At 40.5% G+C, this 21,519-nt stretch overlaps 1 pseudogene; it reads left to right on the top strand.

Moving 5' to 3' along the window:
- Positions 1–100: 100 nt before the first annotated feature.
- LOC139576605 (zinc finger protein 271-like) lies at positions 101–20,188 on the top strand (annotated as a pseudogene).
- Positions 20,189–21,519: the final 1,331 nt, after the last annotated feature.

Here is a 21,519-nt window from a genome sequence, read left to right as displayed (position 1 = left end):
ATGATTCATACTTTTACTTTTGATACTTAATTAAATTTGAGAAATTACACTTGATACTTAAGTATATTTAAAACGAAAGACTTTTAGACTTTTACTCAAATAATATTTTACTGGGTGACTTCCAACTTTTACTTTAGTCATTTTCTATTAAGATATCTTTACTTTTACTCAAGTATGACGATTTGGTATTTTTTCCACCACTGTGCAGCATTAGTTAGTTGGTTTTTCCCAAAGCATAATGAATTCAGACTACAGAGTAGTAGGCTGATACACAGCCAATACAGTACGTAGCGGCATGCATATTTAACAATTGTATGCGGACCGCCATAATACCAAAGAAGAAGAAGACCACTTCCTTCACTACAGCTTTGGGTCTGCTCCGTGAAGCGGAAGATGTATGAATGCACTGACTACTGCGGAGGTTGCATTGCTGTAAATGCTGCATGGCCACTGCAGAGGTCGGATTGAACATACATCGTGTTTTACTGGTTCGTTGCACGTATAGCGCAGCGGTAATCAGTCTTGTATTTACAAGGCTACACTTACTGGGCCTCAGACAATTAACTATCTGGACTTTCGAAGGGGACGTTGTTCCAACAGACTCTCGGGTAGAGTTAGACGATAACAGACAACAGGATTATTGGTGGATAGGGTGTTGAACGTTTTATTGACTCTAATAGATAATCTAAAATCTTATCCAGGATCTTCCTGAAGTAAGACTAGCCTACATCAGACATTTATTTGTCACAATTTAAGTCGAGTTGTGATATTTAAAATTACGTTTGATTGCTCTTGTCTAGCTCTTCTTTATATGAATGCTACTACAAAGTGTACGGTACACATTTACTGTCAAGTTTTTTTATTTGAAGAAACGTTGAAGAAAGAATAGCTTCGACGATGGATCGGGTACGTTTGGTTTACTTTTATTAACAGTATAAAATGTATTGGCCTAGTTTTCATCTTCGATCTTCCATATCATTCATTCCATTTGAACAGCTGGACAAAATAAACAATGGTGGTAATAAACACTTGAGATACTTTGTCCTTCAGCAAAGTACCCTACTAGCCGTAAGCACAGTTTGATACAAGGCAATGCGCAACGAGCAGGTAAAGTCAGAACAATGGAGAAATAAGCCAGAATGTTGTTTTTACATGGAAGCCAATCCAGAAAAAAATACATTACCTATGTGTTGTGATTGTGTTGTTTGATGCTGTTAGTTCATATGCCTTGACACAGCCGATACAAGAAGACAGAGACGGAGAGCACAAAACATTTTGCATGTAATTTACTTGCCTAGTTAAATAAAGGTAAAAAAAGAAAAATCGGACTTCTAAACAAATATTGATTTAGTTACCTCAAGTCGCAAAGAAAACAGGGGCTGCCTCCGCTATTTAAGCACCATTTCAACTTCAACATCATCTAATCACCAATGCTTAGTCTACTAAATTGACAACTAAAAGATACCAACAACGATTTAGTCCGATCAACCTAAGCTAAATATTTATATCCATGGTACTGATATCTGTGTGTGAGTGCAAGTAGAAAAAAACATAATTCAAAACCACTTCTGCCTAGATACTATGTTAACGAATCCCTAATTGTCTTTCTGTCCTTCCAAAGGGTGCACTTATTCACTTCCCTTCACTGATTGGAAATGAAATGACTGGTATAAAACATATGGTGGATACACCCACTAGCCCATGACTCCAATCTAATTATGTTTCTCTTTGGTACAATTTTCACAAGTATGTGTTACATTTTCACAAGTATGTGTTACATTTTCACAACTCTAAGCACAAAAATCAGTTTCAAACTTCTTTTTGAAAATATTTTCATGTCATTTGTTTTTAAACTGCTAAAAACTGAACTACGAAACCAGAATTATATAGTGTGTCGTTTTTTTTAAAGTGCTGAAATAAATGAGTTTATTCCATTCATTATCTGAATGTTGTTGATACACTGTAAGCTGTTGATTTTAGATGAGGATGCTGTTACAGTAACAAGTCACATAGAAAAGTGGATCTTGAGCAATGTTGCATGGGGCAGAAATCTCACCAGGCTACACCAATACCTTTTTACTGTAGGCTTCTACTACATGTTACAATACCCCTATATCTGATGGTTTCTTCTACGTATGTACTGTATAAGAATACTGAAACTATGAGACTGACATTTTTCTCAACATTCTCCAAGTGGGATAACTAGCAGCAATAGTTCTGGTGTTTTAGGTTTTGCGTCACTGGCTATTTGAACAAATCATGATTTAGCAGATGTTACCGTCTTTCAAATTTCGGAAGGGGAGGTGGCATTCGGCCCGTATCTTGAGAGACGGGGAGCTTCTCATTCCGGTTCTGCTCCTCGTTCTAGCATCTCCTAATCTCTCCCAATATGTATGAACCCAGAACTTAATCGAGTGACTGACCAATTACGTGACACTTAAATTCTGTGTTAACCAAGATTAACTCAGGGTGAAAGATGTGTTCAACTCCACTGAATGTTGAATCAAAGGTTCTGAACATAAGACTGGATATTACAAAAATATATACCACTTCCATTTGAAAAATTGGCCGACGTGATTGAGAAACTGTACATATGTGTAAAGTAGTGAACGTTGACACACTTCAGGAGAATGGTGCATCCTTATACCTCCTGTCAATCAGAGATTTAGACTAAAGTAATAAAATGTTTGGTCTAATGATATTCTATGTACAATACTTCCTGTGGTCACCAGGACAGTGCTAGCCCATCCCCCTCCAGCCTGCCGGAGTCCCCTGGTCACAACTCTCCCGGTAGCTCCTTACTGCTGGATCTGAAGAGGGTGTCTGTGCGGCTGGTCGACTACAGGAAAACACCAGGGCAGAGTGGAACTGTGAGAGAAGGACACGAGGAGGGAGATGGAGATTTGATTTCATCAAGTAAGAACAATGGGGGGCAACTTCTGTTGATTTGATAAAAAATATACACTCAGTTACCAGTTTATTAGGTACACCCATCTAGTACTGGGTCGGACCCTCCTTTGCCTCCAGAACAGCCTGAATTATTTGGTGCATTGATTCTACAAGGTGTCAAACGTTCCCCAGGGATGTTGGTCCATTCTAACGCGATGGCATTACGCAGTTGCTGCAGATTGGACGGCTACACATTCATGCTGCCAACAGCCCGTTCCATCTCATCCCAAAGATACTCTATTGGGTTTGGTCAGTAACAATGTTCAGATACGTTGTAGCGTTCAATCGATGCTCAATTGGTATCAAGGGACCTAACGTGTGCCTGGAAAACATTCCCCACACCAGATCACCACCTCGACTAGCCTGTCCCGTTGACACCATGCTGGATGGGTCAATGGACTCACCGCCACGTGACCCACTGTATGTAGAGCGATCAATTTTTGTGAAAGGGGGGGTGGACCAAATAAACTGTCCGCTGAGTGTATGTTGCTATATTATTTGTATAATATTTGTTTATGGACCCATATTTCCAAAACCTAGTTACTCAATGTCTTTTGTTTCAAAGGGGACTCCCATAACCATCGCTCTTTCAGTGGAAGGTACTTATCATCTGGGGAGCCTCAACAACATCATGTTGCTGAAGAGGCAGAGAAGAGTCTCTCCAGATCAGATCACCTCAATAAACACCAGCAGAGAAGTACAGTGAAGAAACCTCACCACTGTTACTCTGACTTTGGGAAGAGTTTTACTAGACTGAGGTCCTTAATTCACCCGCAGATTCACACTGGAGAGAAACTGTACTGCTGCTCTCAGTGTGGGAGGGGTTTTACTGCATCTAATGCCTTAAAATATCATCTGAAAATTCATACAGGGGAGAGGCCTTACCCCTGCCTTGATTGTGGGAAAAGCTTTGCTAATTCAGGAGGCCTGACCATACACAAGCGTTTACACACTGGAGAGAAACCTTATAGCTGTGAACAGTGTAGGAAGAGCTTCAATCAGTCAGGACACCTGACTACACACCAGCGAACACACACTGGAGAGAGGCCTTATAGCTGTGATCAATGTGGGAAGAGATTCAATCAGTCAGGAGAGCTGACTACACACCAGCGAACACACACTGGACAGAGGCCTTATAGCTGTGATCAATGTGGGAAGAGATTCAATCAGTCAGGAGAGCTGACTACACACAAGCTAACACACACTGGAGAGAGACCTTACGTCTGTCTATGTGGAAAAAGCTTTGCTCGAGCTTCCACCCTGACTAGACACCAGCGAACACACACTGGAGAGAAACCTTATAGCTGTGATCAGTGTGGAAAGAGTTTTTCTCAAACTTTCTCCCTGACTAAACACAAGCTAACACACACTGGAGAGAAAGAAGCCTTTTATCTGTGATCAGTGTGGGAAGTGCTTCAGTCAGTTATGGACCCTTTATTCACACCAGTGTACACACACTGGAGAAGGAACCTTATGTCTGTCTAGCTGGGAAGAGCTTTGTTTATTTAGGGCCAATGAGAAAAAAACAGAAAGCACAAACTTGCTGTATTTCATCTCCCTTCTGGCACCGGTTCCAGATCCCTAAATAAAGGATCAGTAGAAAACATCCAGTGAACAGTCATATCCATCTCCCATTCTTAAACAGTTGCCTCAGTCTGATCACCATGGTAACCTCTGTGCAGCATAATATGCAGCTCTGATCTAGGATCAGGTCTCCCCTGTGTCTATGTAATATCACACATTGATCTAAATGGATAAATGTTATCATAGGAAATGTTATAGTGAACCTGTGGGGGGGAGGGGGGGTTGATAATTCTATCTTCTTTCATATACTCATGATACTATTATTATTAAATTCTTCATGTAGAATAATGTTTCAACAATAGGTGTATATTCATTTATTCAATAAATTAAATCAATTATCTTCTAAACAAGTTATCACTTTCATTTCTTAAATGTTATATCTACATTCATTAAAAGGATCCTAAAACGAATCAATGACGCATTGAATAATAATATTCATGACGTCAAGGCAAGAACTATGTATGCTGTCTTGTAACAACGGTTAATGTAATAACTTTTAGATTTATAATGTAATAAAACCAGTAAATGTAATATCTTCTTGGTTAATATGATAAAATGTTGAATTGTTATAGTATGACTTTTTCCACTTAATGTAATAAGTTACGTTATCAGGTGAGTAACAACTTTTTAAATAAATAACATAATGACTTCAACCGATCAAACACCTAAACCAATGTTTAATGTGTTACTTCACTAATGTTAATGCACATACCAACCTCCACCAATTACAAACCCACACACACAAACCTATGCACTTGTACTCACACACAAACACACACTCTAATATTCAAATCGTATTGGTCACATACATATATTTAGCAGATGTTATTGCGGGTGTAGAAACGCTTGTGTTCCTAGCTTGAACAGTGTATTAAGTAATATCTAACAATACACACACTTCTAAAAGTAAAATAACGTAATTATTGAAATGTACAATTGTATTTATATATATATACACACACACAGACACAATGATAAAACATTTACTGAATGAATCTGTAGGCCTTATAGTCAATGAGCCAGGGTGCTCGGTTGTCTCACTTGGGGTGAAAATGTCTCATATAGATTTGTTTTAAGGTCTATGTCCCTGTAGTTGAATGTGTTCTATCATTGCAGCAATGGTAGCTTTCTGTGTGTTATCACTCTTTCTATTCATCCCTCCATCCCATTCAGTTTTACCCTATGACAACGTCAGCATACAGGTTATTACTCATGTATACCCTTTAATCATAGCTCATTGGAAAGCTTAGATTCACAGCTGTCCATTCAGAACAGAACTTTGATCTTCGACCTCTAGAATACAGACTTACCTGTATACATTGAGTGTACAAAATATTAAGAACACTTTCCTAATGTTGAGTTGCCCCCTTTGCCCTCAAAACAGCCTCAATTTCTTGGTGCATGGACTCTACAAGGTGTCAAAAGTGTTCCACAGGGATGCTGGCCCATGTTGACTCAATGCTTCCCACAGTTTTGTCAAGTTTGCTGGATGTCCTTTAGGTTGCAGTTCTTGAGACAAACCGGTGCTCCTGGTACCTACTACCATACTCTGTTCAAAGGCACTTCAATATTTTTTTCTTGCACATTCAACATCAACGGCACACATACACAATCCATGTCTCAATTGTTTCAAGCCTTAAAAACACCTTTTTAACCTGTCTCCTATCCTTCATCTACATTGATTTGAAGTGGCTATAACAAGTGACGTCAGTAAGTGATCACAGCTTTCACTTGGATTCACCTGTTCAGTCTATGTAATGGAAAGAGCAGGTGATCATAATGTTTTGTCCACTCAGTGCATGTCCATTAATATGTTATTAATATATCAACTTATAAAAATGTTAATTCCTCACTACATGTAAATATGAATGTTTCTGTATCTCACTTGTAGAAACGGGCTTGCTACATTTTCTGGTTGTAAGCAAATCACAATATCCAGAATTCATAGCGATTTCAGGACTTGGAGAACCGCCCCGTGAAGGTGTACCCAGTTGATGTGAGAAATATCAAAATGTCTGTTTGTAGCCACCACTTTGAACCAGAGGATTTTGAAACGGGAACTGAAGTCTCAACTCATGGGGTTGCCATGTCGTCGAACATTGAGAAGTAATGCTATTCTATCAACAACAAAAAATTCCCTCTTTTTTTCCTCTTCATTTCAAAGATGAAGGCATCCAGTCAGCCAACATCAGAGCAGCAGAAAAGAGGACAATCTGATGTAAGGTCGCTAACAAACTAGCTAGCTTAGCTAGCTTTCCTGATACGCTGGCTAGACATTCCAAAGCATATCAATGTAATTAGCCAGCTGTTATCTGGCTATGTGATTTGTTACTTTGAGCTCGTTAGGTATTAGTAAGGAGGGGATTATCTGGGTGACTAACTGGTGTCTGTTGGAGGTGTGTATCAGTGGAGGCTCCTCCAGAGGAAGCGGAGGACCATCCTCATGGATTTTTCAGAAATATTTAAATTGTAAAACATTGAAGTTATCCTTTTTAGATGAAACTGTACTAAATATAATCACGTTACAAAGTAATTGATTAAAACATCTCTGCATGTGTATTTCCCACCGTGACGCATGGAGGAGGAGGTGTTATGGTGGACCACATGAGAGAGTGTTGAATTTGGTCATCAAAAACGAATGGCCTATTTAATTGAAGTTTCTTAGCCTGCACTCACAGGACTGCTACAAGCTCTTGGCAGGCCGCTTTTGCATCTTCCATTCAGAGGACCGCTATAAGTCCTAGAAAGCCATCTAGCCATGAGCTAATTTGAAAGACTATAGCAAGGAATTTCTCTCATCTCAAATTCAGCCTGCCACCTTCCAGCAAACCACAACCAGCCGGAGGCTGCAAGCTGTTTTTGTTGTTTCTATAAATACCTTAGATTTGTTTTGATTTTAATTTGATGTAATTTGCTAATGTAAAAACAATACAACCACACGTGAACATAATGCATTTGCAATCATTGAGGATGACACAAAATACGTGATACAAATAATAATTTAAAGTTTAAATAGATTAATGATATATTGATTATGCCAATTTATGTTTTGACATTAATTTAACATACTATATATTTGAGACAATACAGCAGTTATATCCTAACAATAAATGACTCCCTTAATCCCTTAACCGCCTCACCCACTTGAAGAGAGGTGTTGATTACTATGTACAGTAGGTGGCGGCATCTTTTAAACACCACAGAAGAAGCTGAAAAGCATCAACTGGAAGTTCTTTGTTACCGTCCTCTATCTAGTTTTCAATCCAAATACATTTCCACGGGCTTTTCCAGGATGTTTCTAATGTAAGATTAGTCTAAATGAGACGTTTATTTGTCACAACGTAAATGGAGTTTTGATATTTATATAGGTGTGGTCTATCTTTTCTTTATCTGAACGCTATGACAAAGAAAGTAACTGTAGCGTAACGTTACGTTACTCTTACTGTCATGTTTTTTATTTGAAGAAACGTTAAAGAAAGAATACAGTTGCTTCCACGATGGATCGGGTAAGTCTGGTTGACTTATGAACAGTATGCTTTCTGTGGTGTATGAAATGTCAAGGCCTAGCTTTCATAATCTTTGATCTTCCATATCCATTCGTTCAATTTGAACAGCTAGACAAAATAAACAATGGTGGTAATAAACACTTGGGTTATTTTGTCCTTCAGCAGCCTATTAGCCTAAAGCACACAGATTGATACAAGGCAATGCGCAACAAGCAGGTAAAGTCAAAATCATGGAGAAATAATGAGGGCAAAGCTACAACTTGCAGTAGTGGTGTGTGGGTAAAATCGCCAGGCAAGCCACGCCAGAAAAATAGCCATATTACAACCTGTGTTGTGATAATTGCGTTGTTTGTTATATAACCTGTTAGTTCATAAGCCTTGACACAGCCGAGACAAGAAGGTGGCAGAATAAATTCAACCACACCTTTGTTAAAATCATAAAACCGGAGAGCAACATCTGTCCTGTTAAATTCAGTTACAACCTACAGAATGATCAAGCAAGTTAATGTTTCCAACGTTTTCAGACTACTAAACAGCAATTGATTTAGTTACCGCAAGTCGCAAAGAAAACAGGCCCTGCCTCCACTATTCAAGCACCATTTCAACTTCAACATCATCTTATCACCTATGCTTACACTACTACAACTAAAATATATATTTTTTAAACAAGGGGTGCAACTTTCACTGGGGACAAGGATCATCCCTACATTCTGAATTAGCATTTTTTGTACCCCCCCCCCCCCCCAGTTTTATCTTTGGGATGCGATACAAAACGAGGCAACAGTGTACTTTCAGGACCTTGCAGACGCACCCCAGAGGTCGGGTAGGCTGTTTAGAGTGTTTCTCCGACTGGTTAAAAAATAAATATGTCCCCCCCACTTCTAAATGCTGCACCCCTGCCAAAACGATTTAGTTATATAAACTTATGCTAAATACGATGCGTCTATCCATGGTACTGATTTCTGTGTGTGCATTGCGAATAGAAAAAAAAACATGTTGACTCACCTTAACTTGTAGAGAAATGCCAATGCCATCCTCATCTTTCATGTTCCCTGAACGGTTTATGAGTCAGTCATACAGTACACACTTTTACTTTTTGTTGTCTGGCTTCCTTGCTAAGATAAAAATGTTAATCATACAAATTATTTTGTTTTATATTCCAAGATATTGTAGTCGTGAGTGTTAAGTATTTTCTGCGCCGACTTGGTAAAAATGATTGCAGTGGATTAAAACGACACTAGCTTCCATAAAGTGACCATTGGACTTAAATGTTTGACTAACTTTGTAGATGCAACAGTTTTTATTACATTTATAATTTATCACTCTCGCGTGCACATTTCTGTCCATTAAGAAGTTTTTGTAGCATTTCTGGCAATGCCAACTAAGTTTCAGACAAATATATCTATATCTATCTACCTATCTATAGTTCTATCTAACCTGGTCAGCAACTTGGATGCTTGGCAACAATACAGCTGCTATTAGCTAACGTTAGCTTGCTTGTCCAAAGTCCAGCAGCTATCCTCTGTAGCTAGCTATCTAACGAAAAGGCAAATAAATGTAGCTAGCTGTAATTGTTTATGGAAGGTTTTTTACACAAATAACTAAAGCCATTAGCTTGCTAGCAGACAACAGCTGACATCGACAGAAAAGCTAGCTAACGATAGCAAGTTCACGTCCAAATGCCACTCGGTACATTTTTCCACAAAACATAGCTACATCATTTTTTTTTAAATGCCACACTGTTACCTTGGAATGCATGCAATACAATGGACTTCTGCAACGCTAGCTAGCTACTCCATAGTCCAAGCTACGGTAAACGCTAGCCATATTTCACTGTCAGACACGATACAACTTAAACTAGCTGAGAAATCAAATCAGATTTTATTGGTCGCATACACATACTTAGCAGATCTTATTGCCGGTGTAGCGAAATCCTTGTGTTCCTAGTTTATGCAGTAATATCTAACAATTCACAACAATAACGTTACATACATCTAAAAGTAAAATAATGGAATTAAGAAATATGTAAATATTAGTCCAGAGTATAAATACAGTACATTCATAAGTATGTGGACACCCCTTCAAATGATTGGATTTGGCTATTTCAGCCACACCTGTTGCTGACAGGTGTCTAAAATTGAGCACACAGCCATGCAATCTCCATAGACAACATTGGCAGTAGAATGGCCTTACTGAAGAGTTCAGTGACTTTCAACGTGGCACCACCATAGGATGCCACCTTTCCTACAAGTCAGTTCGTAAAATATCTGCCCTGCTAGAGCTTCCCCGGTAAACTGTAAGTGCTGTTATTGTGAAGTGGAAAAGTCTAGGAGCAACAATGGCTCAATCGAGGAGTACGCCACACAAGCTCACAGAATGGGACCACAGAGTACTGAAGTGCGTAACGCGTTAAAATCATCTGTCCTCGGTTGCAACACTCCATACCGTGTTCCAAACTGCCTCTGGACGCAATGTCGGAACAACTGTTTGTCAGGAGTTTCATGAAATGGGTTTCCATAGCTGAGCAGCCGCACACAAGCCTAAGATCACCTTGCGCCAGTCGCATTTCTAGCTTGTATGGCTCCCTGGGCGAACCCCCCCCCTTCAGCACCGTTCTGCTCGAACTGTAATTTTATTCAGACATTTGGAACAACACAAATAAATAATCAGAACATTTAAAAATATATCAATAAAAATATACAAAAATATGACTCATAAATATCAAAAAGAAGTAACAAAGACAAAGAGAAACAAATTGTAGTATATAAATACAAATAAAACTGAGAATCAAATTATTACACTATTACCCTATTGCTAACAAACACACAAATAAAACTAAATTGCACAATCCTTTATCACACAAATACACAAATAGAATAACACACTTATAAGGAAGAGAACCTGATTATTACACTATTGCACTTCAAACAAGAAACACACAAACTAAATTGCACAACTGCCATCTAAACCCTGACCTTTCTTGCCTTCCTTGATGCAAAGTCATCAATTACATCATAAGAAATCTGCCCAGCAATTGCATGGTTAATACTGATGACAGCAAGGCCACTAAGGCGTTCCTGTGTCATGGTGGACCTCAGGTAGGATTTGAGAGACTTTGGAAAGTCCACTCCAAACTTCCTGAAGGGCTGAGGTTGCAGCATCAACAACGACATTGAAAAATGTCACCTCCAGCTTCTTCAGGGCATCACTCAAAGACTCATCAAATGATTCGCATGAAAAGTTCCGCTTTGTGTACCTCTGCCTTTTTTGTTGTAGAACGGCCTCGACATTCATACCCTGGCAAATATCCTTGGCTGACGTTTGTGCAGTCATAAAGCCTGTTGCCCTGTAGTTGCTTAGACCTCTCTCTGTCTTTCTGAGAAGACTGACTGAAACATCCACAATTGCATACTGGGAGACTGCATCAGCTTGCTCACATGTTGGATCTGGCTCAAGATGTCATACCACACCACTGTACAGATGCTGAAGCGGTATGATCCCACCTCCTCTGACAAGGACTGGGCCTCAATCTTCATCACAGGGTCTTTGGTTTGATCCCTCAACTCAATCAGTGCCTCTCACCGCTGCTGCTTGATTCCTCAGTGTCTCGACACAAATGTACTCTCCCACCTTGTCTCAGTCCTTCAAAGTGATGTCCACATGTTTTTTCAGGATGGCCCATCGCAGTGTGTCGGCTGAGAACAAGGTGTACAGTTTGTGTAAGATGCCAAAGTAACCTGTGGCATCGACAAAACGTTTAGCAGCATCAGCCACAACCAGGTTCAATGTGTGAGCCCCACATTGCACAAATAGAGCTCTTGGATTCATGTCCAGGAGTCTGGCTTGGACACATTTTGTTTTTGCCTCATGTTGGCCCCATTATTATAAGACTGTCCTCTGCAGTCCTCAAAAGGAATGTTTAGCTCCTCTAATCTTTTGAGAATCAGGGATGTCAAATGTTGGCCCGTGTACTCCTGCCTCCAAATACCCCATAAAATGTTCCTTTATGTGGGGCTTCTCCTTCAGTCACACAATTCTAATCACAACTGACAACTGTTCAGTGTGGCTGACATCTGAGGAGCAATCTAGAATGATACAATTTTGCCAGCTTGATGTCACTCACCATTATTGAAATGACCTTGCTGCTCAACAAATCAATGAGTTCATTCTGTATTTGGTGTCCAAGGTAGCTAGTGGTGTGACTCAAGGTCCCTTTTTGGACACAGTTAAGGTGCTCTTTCATGACTGGATCAAATTGTGCCTTCAGTTCAACCTCTTTGAGGAAATGTCCATTTGATGGAGAGTAGAGTGTTTCTGTGTGTCTCCTTAGTGCCAGATTTCTAATTGCCAGAGACTGCACAATCGCAGTCAGACGTGTCAACACCTCTCTCCATTTTATCCTCTCAGCCTCCATAAGTGCCATCTCATGCTTATCAATTGTTTCCCCTTTTTTGATCCTCATTGCCAGTTCTTTCCATGTTTTGGTATTCTGGACTGCTGTCGTGTGAAGTCAGATAAAGAACTTGCATGTTTCCAGTCTGTCAGTCCTGAGTTTGCCAAATTAATTTTCTTCTTAGAACTGAGTTTGCAGCAGAAGAGGCTGTTGTTTCTTTCAGAATACACCAGCCAACTTCTAGGGATTTTTTCACCACTCACCAAGGTCTTCCTGAAATACTGGTGGTGGCAACTTCTTCCATCACTCTCATTCCTTGGGGAAACAAAGTTAGGTGGTACCTCACTTGGTCCTGTGCAAACTAGTTGTGTCTGAACTCTGTCAGTCAGAACTGAAGGCCAGTCAGCAGGATCTGTAGACAGTGGTTCATCCTCAGCAGCAGGATCTGTATACAGTGGTTCATCCTCAGCAGCAGGATTTGGTGGGATGCTGCTACAGGCGTTTCTAAAGGAGAGCACATGGGCATTAGTTTACGCCTGTTATTCACAGCATTTATAGTGGTGGAACATGCCACATACATACCCAGTAATAATAAAATCATCATTGTTACCTACAATATGGAAACTTAAAACTTTGCGAAAGGGAGATTATTTTGTTTGTTATGCAGGGATGCACACAAACACATGTGCGTGCGCACAAACCCACCTGAAGAATCCTGCTGGGGAGAAGTGGAAGCAAATGGGTTTTCATCCTCAGGCTCAGAAAATATTTGTGGAGACACCTGTGTGGCTGAGAAGGTAGATGGCACCTCATCCTGGGGCTCTGAGATCATTTCTGAAGAGGCCTGTGTGGCTGAGAAGGTAGATGGCACCTCATCCTGGGGCTCTGAGATCATTTCTGAAGAGGCCTGTGTGGCTGAGGAGGTAGATGGCACCTCATCCTGGCCAGTGCCAGAGGGTGCTCCAAAAAATGTCAGAAGTGCCCCTGAATTTGCATTTAAATACTGTATAGGAGTCTGACACCCTAAATATATTTGTTGCACAATTAAATATACATGTCATTATGCACAATTTATCAAACTTTCAGAATAGGAGCCAAATGAACCATACAACCTCCTTGGCTAATTCTAGGCATAAGACACCCCAAAAGACTCAATATGTCACAAAAGATGCATAATATAGACGTCTTATAAGTTAGCCTACAGCATTGGAAATTCCCCTTACTGAGCTCAGGACCTAGTCAATATAATCACACAAAAACCTTTATGATGTCCAAATGTTAACCAAATCAATAATGTGCTTGTTGGGTTGTAATCGTTTTGCTGCAGGCTACACACATTATCATGATGAAACTGTGTGAAATTATATCCAATGTTATGGAAACTAGTTGGACAGAAAACTGAATATTGTCACCCTATGTGCCTGTTGCTATGTTGGTTGCTATGCTAACAAACAAAAGTGTTATACTAGCCTATTTCATTACATGCATAATATTATACTCATGAAGAGATGACAGCTGCATACCTTTTTTATCCCCTTCTTCTTTCCTCTTTTTCCTAAACTGATGGCGTAGACCTTTTCTTATCCATTTGTGTTGATTTGGCACTCGAACATCAATACATTACCCATCCCCCAACACTGTCAACCAAGAGTCAAGACTAAACCAATTCAACTTGGTGGTGTGCAGACTGGTTTTATATTATTCTTAACGATTTCGCAAACCAGAAAAAAATTCAACAATATGTCTGTGAAACTATATATTGACAGTATTATGAATGAATTGTGGTTGATTTGGTAGCATTTCATAGTGTGACTGATTTTACTAATTGCATTAGTACTGTACAAAGTTAGAGGTGCGCTATTTGATAGATTCCCCCGCTCCCCCTACCTCGGGCTTCCAGTGGGGAGACCTGAGGTCAACCTACCCCCGTCCCACTTCCCCATCTCGTACTTCTGAGTGGGAGACCTTCCCAGGCAGTAGCCTGCCTAGCCCCCAAACTAGAATCAGGGCGCCCACTCCGACAAGGTCAATTGACCCACAGTCCCACACGGTGACATGATATCATTGACGTGACGTGCAAATGAGCGATAGAAAACCGATCACGCAAATGTCACCATTCCAAAAAAACAAATTGTGCGGGCGCCCATGTCGCCCATACCTAAATCCGCCACTGTCTTGCGCAATGCCAAGCGTCGGCTGGAGTGGTGTAAGGCACGCCACCGACGGACACATCTGGGTTTGGCAGATGTCAGGAGAACACTACCGGCCCCAATGCATAGTGCCAACGGCAAAGTTTGGTGTAAGAGGAATTATTGTCTGGGGCTGTTTGTCATGGTTCTGTCCCTTAATTCTAGTGAAGGGAAATCTTAACGCTACAGCATACAATGACATTCTAGACCATTCTGTGCTTCCAACTTTGTGGTAACAGTTTGGGGAAGGCCCTTCCTATTTCAGCATGACAATGCCCCCCTTGCACAAATCAAGTTCCATACAGCAATAGTTTGTCAAGATTGTTGTGGAAGAACTTGACTGGCCTGCACAGAGCCCTGACCTCAACCCCATCAAACACCTTTGGGATGAATTACAACGCCGACTGCGAGCCAGGCCTAATTGGCTAACATCAGTGCCCGACCTCACTAATGCTCTTGTGGCTGAATTGAAGCAAGTCCCTGCAGCAATGTTCCAACATCTAGTGGAAAGCCTTCCCAGAAGAGTGGAGGCTGTTATAGCAGCAATAGGGGGACCACATGCATTTGGAATGAGATGTTTGATGAGCAGGTGTCCACATACTTTTGGTCTTGTAGTGGATGTGATGAGATAGTCGTATAAATTCTACACGGGGACACTCAAAGTCAATCTTAAATGAATCATTGTTTATTATCACCATGCTCTAGAGGTCAAAGTCAAACTTAAGATGCATAAAGTAGCGTTCTGAAGGTAGCTCCCTCGGGGCAGTCCCGTTAGATCTCTTATATACTGGTTACAGACAGGTTACGTAGTTCATAGGGTTGGTTCCGGCATGTGTCTGGCACCGTCACCTATCTTAACTTATAGAACATATTCTGGGCGTTCTGACAGATGGTCCTGAGGAGGGGGTCATGTTGCCTCCCTTCATATTTTTACCAAGTACAGACAGGAACCAAGGATTATTTATGACACTAAGACAAGATGAACATTTTGAAGGCTGCTCTTCCCATGATAACATTTTCCATCACAGGATGTATAGACATTATGAACAGTATGTGTATAGAATTACTGGAATATCTGTACAATACATAGGATTGAGTCGTGATCTGATTTTCCGAAGGGTGAGAAAATATAGATGTAAACAGCACGTTGTTCATTGCATGCTTGCTAGCACCAGAAAAACATCAGAATAACTCTGCAACGCTTTAATTAACTTCTTGAGAATACAGGGGGTGCTATTTTCGCATTAGCATAATTTGCTCTACAGATTAAACTGCCTCTTATTCAATTATTGCTCTTACTATATGCATATAAATAATACCATTGGAAAGAAAACAATCTCTAGTTTCTAAAACCGTTTCAATTTTGTCTCTGAGTGATACAGAAGTCATTTCACAGCACTTTCCATGACCAAGAACATAAAATCAAGATGTGTTATGCTGGCTTCAAAGCTCTGCCTATATATGGTCGTGCCCCCTATGACCAGAAACACACTTCATTCGCCTTCCTCTGGTTGTCAAGAGGACGTCAGAGGAGAAATTCTTTGTTTATCTGGGACTGACGTGAAATAGGAGCCATTTCTTTGGCGTGACCGACAACTTCCGGTTTACTGAATCGCTCGAATTGGAGCTGCGATTTTGTACTGTTTTGCTGGCGTTATGTATGAAAACTATCTCCGTGTCGAATTTTGTTTGATACATGTGACCATATCATCGTAATGTATGTTTTTTCAATATAGTTTAATCAGATTATTTGAATTTTTCCGGGAGTTTTGCGGTGTTCCGTTGTCTGATTTTAGTATCGTTTGAGAAATCCGTGCCACTCGACCGGTACCTGTGCTAAATGGAGTGGGAAAGGAACATGTCTGAACGGAACCAACGACTCATCTTGACAAAGGACACTTTGATCAACATTCTGATGAAAGATCAGCCATAGTAAGACCCAATTTACGATGTTATATCATATCTGTTTTGCATGTGAACTTGCCGTGGGCGCCCAGCCGAATCTGCCTGGTATAGCTATGCTAATTTAGCGCTACATTTTGTTTTCGTTATAAAACATTTAATAAATCTGAAATATTGTTTGGATTCACCAGATGTTGGGCTTTCAATATCTGTACGCTGTGTATTTTTCTGAAATGTTTTAAAATGAGTAATTAGTTATATGACGTTGGTCTCTGTAATTGTTCTGGCTTGGTCGGCACCTTTTCAGATTGCAGCTGCAATGTAGAACTGTGATTTATACCTGAAAAATGCACATTTAAAAAAAAAAAAACTATGCTATACCATAAATATGTTATCAGACTGTCATCTTATGAAGTTGTTTCTTGGTTAGTGGCTATATATATTTTTATTTCGTCGAATTAGTGATAGCTACTGACGCAGGAAAAAGCTGTTGGGAGTAAAAATATCGTGTCCTTTGCTAACGTGGTTAGCTAATAGATTTACATATTGTGTCTTCCCTGTAAAACATTTTAAAAATCTGAAATGGTGGCTTTATTCACAAGACCTGTATCTTTCATCTGGTGTCTTAGACTTGTGATTTAATGATATTTAGATGCTACAAGTTACTTGTGACGCTATGCTAGCTATGCTACTCAGTGGGGTGGGGGGTGCTACCGGATCAGGGTTGGTGACTCGTGAGAAGAACAAGCTGTAAATGGCACCAGAAAGACGTGGCTCTATTGTACATGGGGATAACTGTATAAATTGACATTCATTTAATTTAGGGTGTAAAGTAAAACCAAATTGATGGATTTGGCTCTAAATACTACATCATAATGAGCAGCAGTAGTTCAGGTGTTTAGGTTTTTCCTCTCTGGTTATTATGACAAATCACGTTTTCGCAGGTGTTGGCGTCCTCTGAATTTTGGAAAGGGGAGGGGACATTTGGCCCGTATCTTGAGAGGGTGGAGCTCCTCGTTACAGCGTCTCTTAAGCTCTCCTAACACGCATGAACCCAGATCTAAATAGAGCGGCTGAACAATTACGTGAGACATTAGTTCTGGGTTAACCAAGATTAATTCAGGGGTGAAAGATGTGTTCAACTCCAATGAATGCTCAATCAAAGCTTCTGAACATAAGATGGGGCATTAGAATTGTTGTACATTTGTGGAAAGTACTGAACGGTTACACACTTCAGGAGAAAGGAGGTATTATAAGGATGCAGCCATCAACCAGAGATTTAGACTAAAGTAATCAAATGTTTGGTCTAATGATATTCTATGTACTTTACTTCCTGTGGTCACCAGGACAGAGCTAGTCCCTCCACCATGCCGGAGTCCCCAGGTTGCAACTCTCCTGGTAGCACCTTACTGCTGGATCTGAAGAGGGTGTCTGTGCGACTGGTCGACTGCAGGAAAACACCAGGGCAGAGTGGAACTGTGAGAGAAGGACACGAGGAGGGAGATTTGATTTCATCAAGTAAGAACAATGGGGTGTGTGGATGAGACTACAATCTGCTTCTGTAACTTCTGTTAATTCATTGATTAACAGTATACATGTATGGAGGGGGGTGTGCCTAATAAACTGCCCACTCCACTGAGTGTATATTGATGATCAGGGCGGCAGGTAGGTTAGTGGTTAAGAGCGTTGGGCCACTAATCAAAGGGTTGCTGGTTCGAATCTCTGAGCCGACAAGGTGAAAAATCTGTCTGTGCCCTTGAGCAAGGTACTTAACCCTAATTGCTCCTGTAAATTGCTCTTGATAAGAGCACCTGCTAAATAACAAACAATTCAAAAAAATTCAAAAAGATTTTGGAAATATGGGTCCATAAACAAATACTAACTATTCAATGTCTTTATTTTACAGGGAACACCCCTAACCATCGTTCTCTTAGTGGGAGGGGCTTATCGTCTGGGGAGCCTCAAAAACATGTTGCTGACAAGACAGAGAAGAATGTCAACAGATCAGAACATCTCAAGAAACACCAGCAGAGACGTATAGGGAAGAAACCTCACCACTGCTGCTCTGACTGTGGGAAGAGTTTCACAAGCCAGAGTGGCTTCATTATTCACTGTGATCAGTGTGGGAAGAGTTTTGCTGCATCTAACACCTTCAAATCTAATGTAAGAATTCATACAGGGGAGAAGCCTTACCCCTGCCTTGATTGTAGGAAAAGCTTTGTTCGTGCAGGATCCTTAACCATACACCAGCGTGTACACACTGGAGAGAAGCCTTATAGCTGTGATCAGTGTGGAAAGAGCTTCAATCAGTCAGGCCACCTGACTAAACACCAGCTAATACACACTGGAGAGAGGCCTTATAGCTGTGATCAGTGTTGGAAGAGCTTCAATCAGTCAGTCAACCTGACAACACACCAACTAACACACACTGGAGAGAAACCTTACAGCTGTGGTCAGTGTGGAAAGGGCTTCAATCAGTCAGGCAGCCTGACTATGCACCAGCGAACACACACTGGAGAGAAACCTTATAGCTGTGATCAGTGTGGGAAGAGCTTTGCTGTAGCTTCCAGCCTGATTAGACACCAGGTAATACACACTGGAGAGAGAACTTATGTCTGTCTATGTGGGAAGAGCTTTGCTCTAGCTTCCTACCTAACTACACATCAGCGAACACACACTGGAGAGAGGCCTTATAGCTGTGGTCAGTGTGGAAAGAGCTTTGCTGTATCAGGAAAACTAACTAGACACCAGCGAACACACACAGGAGAGAAGCCTTATAGCTGTGATCATTGTTGGAAGAGCTTCAATCAGTCAGTCAACCTGACAACACACCAACTAACACACACTGGAGAGAAACCTTACAGCTGTGATCAGTGTGGGAAGAGCTTTGCTGCAGCTTCCACCCTGAATCGACACCATCGAATACACACAGGAGAGAAGCCTTACAAGTGTGATAATTGTGGAAAGAGCTTCAGTCAATCAGGGAGCCTGAATTCACACCAGCGAACACACACTAGAGAGAAACTCTATGTCTGCCTGTGTAGAAAGAGCTTTACTCATTTAGGGTATATTAGAAAACACCAAAAAGCAAAAATGTGCCATATTTCATCTCAGTCCTATCCGACACCGGCACCAGATCCATAAATAAAGGATCAGTAGAAAACATCCAGTGAACAGTCATATCCATCTCCCATTCTTAAACAGTTGTCTCAGTCTGATCACCATGGTAACCTCTGGAGGATAATATGCAGCTCTGATCTAGGATCAGGTCTCCACTGTGTCTATGTAATATCACACATTGGGATCTAAGTGGATAAATGTTATCATAGAAAATGTTATAGGGAACTGGGGGGGGGGGGTTGATAATTGTATCTTTCATACACACATTATACTATTATTATTAACAATAGGTGTATATTCATGTATTCAATTGATTAATATATTCAATTAATTATCTTCTAAACAAGAAGTTATCACTTAAATTGTAATCTATATTGATTAAAATGTTCCTAAAACTAATCAATAATACATTGGATAATAATATCCATGAGGTCCAGGTAAGAACTATGCATACTGTGTCTTGTAACAACGGTTAATGTAATAACGTTTATTACATGATGTAATAAATGTAATGTAACTGGTAAATGTAATATCTTGTTGCTTAATATGGTAATGTAACTTATTACATTAAGTGGAAAAAGTTATCAGGTGAGTAACAACTTTTTAAATGAATAACGTAATAACTTCAACCGATCATGTAATAACACCTAAACCAATGTTTTAAGTGTTACTTCACTAATGTTAATGCACATACCACCCTCCACCAATTGCAAACCCACACACACAAACCTATGAACCTGTACTCGTACACTAACACAAACAAGCACACATGAATATAAAAAAGACCTGAATTCATCTGTAGGCCTTAAGGTCAATGTCCCTAGAGTGTAAAATGTGTTCTATCATTGCAGCAATGGTAGCTTTCTGTGTGCTATCACTATTTCTATTCATCCCATTACATTTTTTGATAGCATCCAGTCAGCCAACATCAGCGCAGAGGATGTCTGATGTAAGGTAGCTAACGATCTAGCTAGCTAGCGAACTACATTTGTTTATCTAAACTAACGTCTTGCTTGCTTTCCTGATACGCTGGCTAGACATTCCAAAGCATATCAATGTAAATAGCCATCTGTTATTTGGCTATGTTATTTGTAACTTTGCAAGCTCGTTAGGTACAGTGGGGAGAACAAGTATTTGATACACTGACAATTTTGCACGTTTTCCTACTTACAAAGCATGTAGAGGTCTGTAATTTTTATCATAGGTACACTTCAACTGTGAGAGAAGGAATCTAAAACAAAAATCCAGAAAATCACATTGTATGATTTTTAAGTAATTAATTTGCATTTTATTGCATGACATAAGTATTTGATACATCAGAAAAGCAGAACTGAATATTTGGTACAGAAACCTTAGTTTGCAATTACAGAGATCATACGTTTCCTGTAGTTCTTGACCAGGTTTGCACACACTGCAGCAGGGATTTTGGCCCACTCCTCCATACAGACCTTCTCCAGATCCTTCAGGTTTCGGGGCTGTCGCTGGGCAATACGGATTTTCGGCTCCCTCCAAAGATTTTCTATTGGGTTCAGGTCTGGAGACTGGCTAGGCCACTCCAGGACCTTGAGATGCTTCTTACGGAGCCACTCCTTAGTTGCCCTGGCTGTGTGTTTCGGGTCGTTGTCATGCTGGAAGACCCAGCCACGACCCATCTTCAATGCTCTTACTGAGGGAAGGAGGTTGTTGGTCAAGATCTCGCGATACATGGCCCCATCCATCCTCCCCTCAATACGGTGCAGTCGTCCTGTCCCCTTTGCAGAAAAGCATCCCCAAAGAATGATGTTTCCACCTCCATGCTTCACGGTTGGGATGGTGTTCTTGGGGTTGTACTCATCCTTCTATTCCTCCAAACACGGCGAGTGGAGTTTAGAGCAAA

The sequence above is a fragment of the Salvelinus alpinus genome, chromosome 1, assembly GCF_045679555.1.
Source record: "Salvelinus alpinus chromosome 1, SLU_Salpinus.1, whole genome shotgun sequence".
Taxonomy (NCBI): Eukaryota; Metazoa; Chordata; class Actinopteri; order Salmoniformes; family Salmonidae; genus Salvelinus; species Salvelinus alpinus.
Note: the sequence above shows the minus strand (reverse complement) of the source record. Positions and strands in the feature narration are given on the sequence as shown.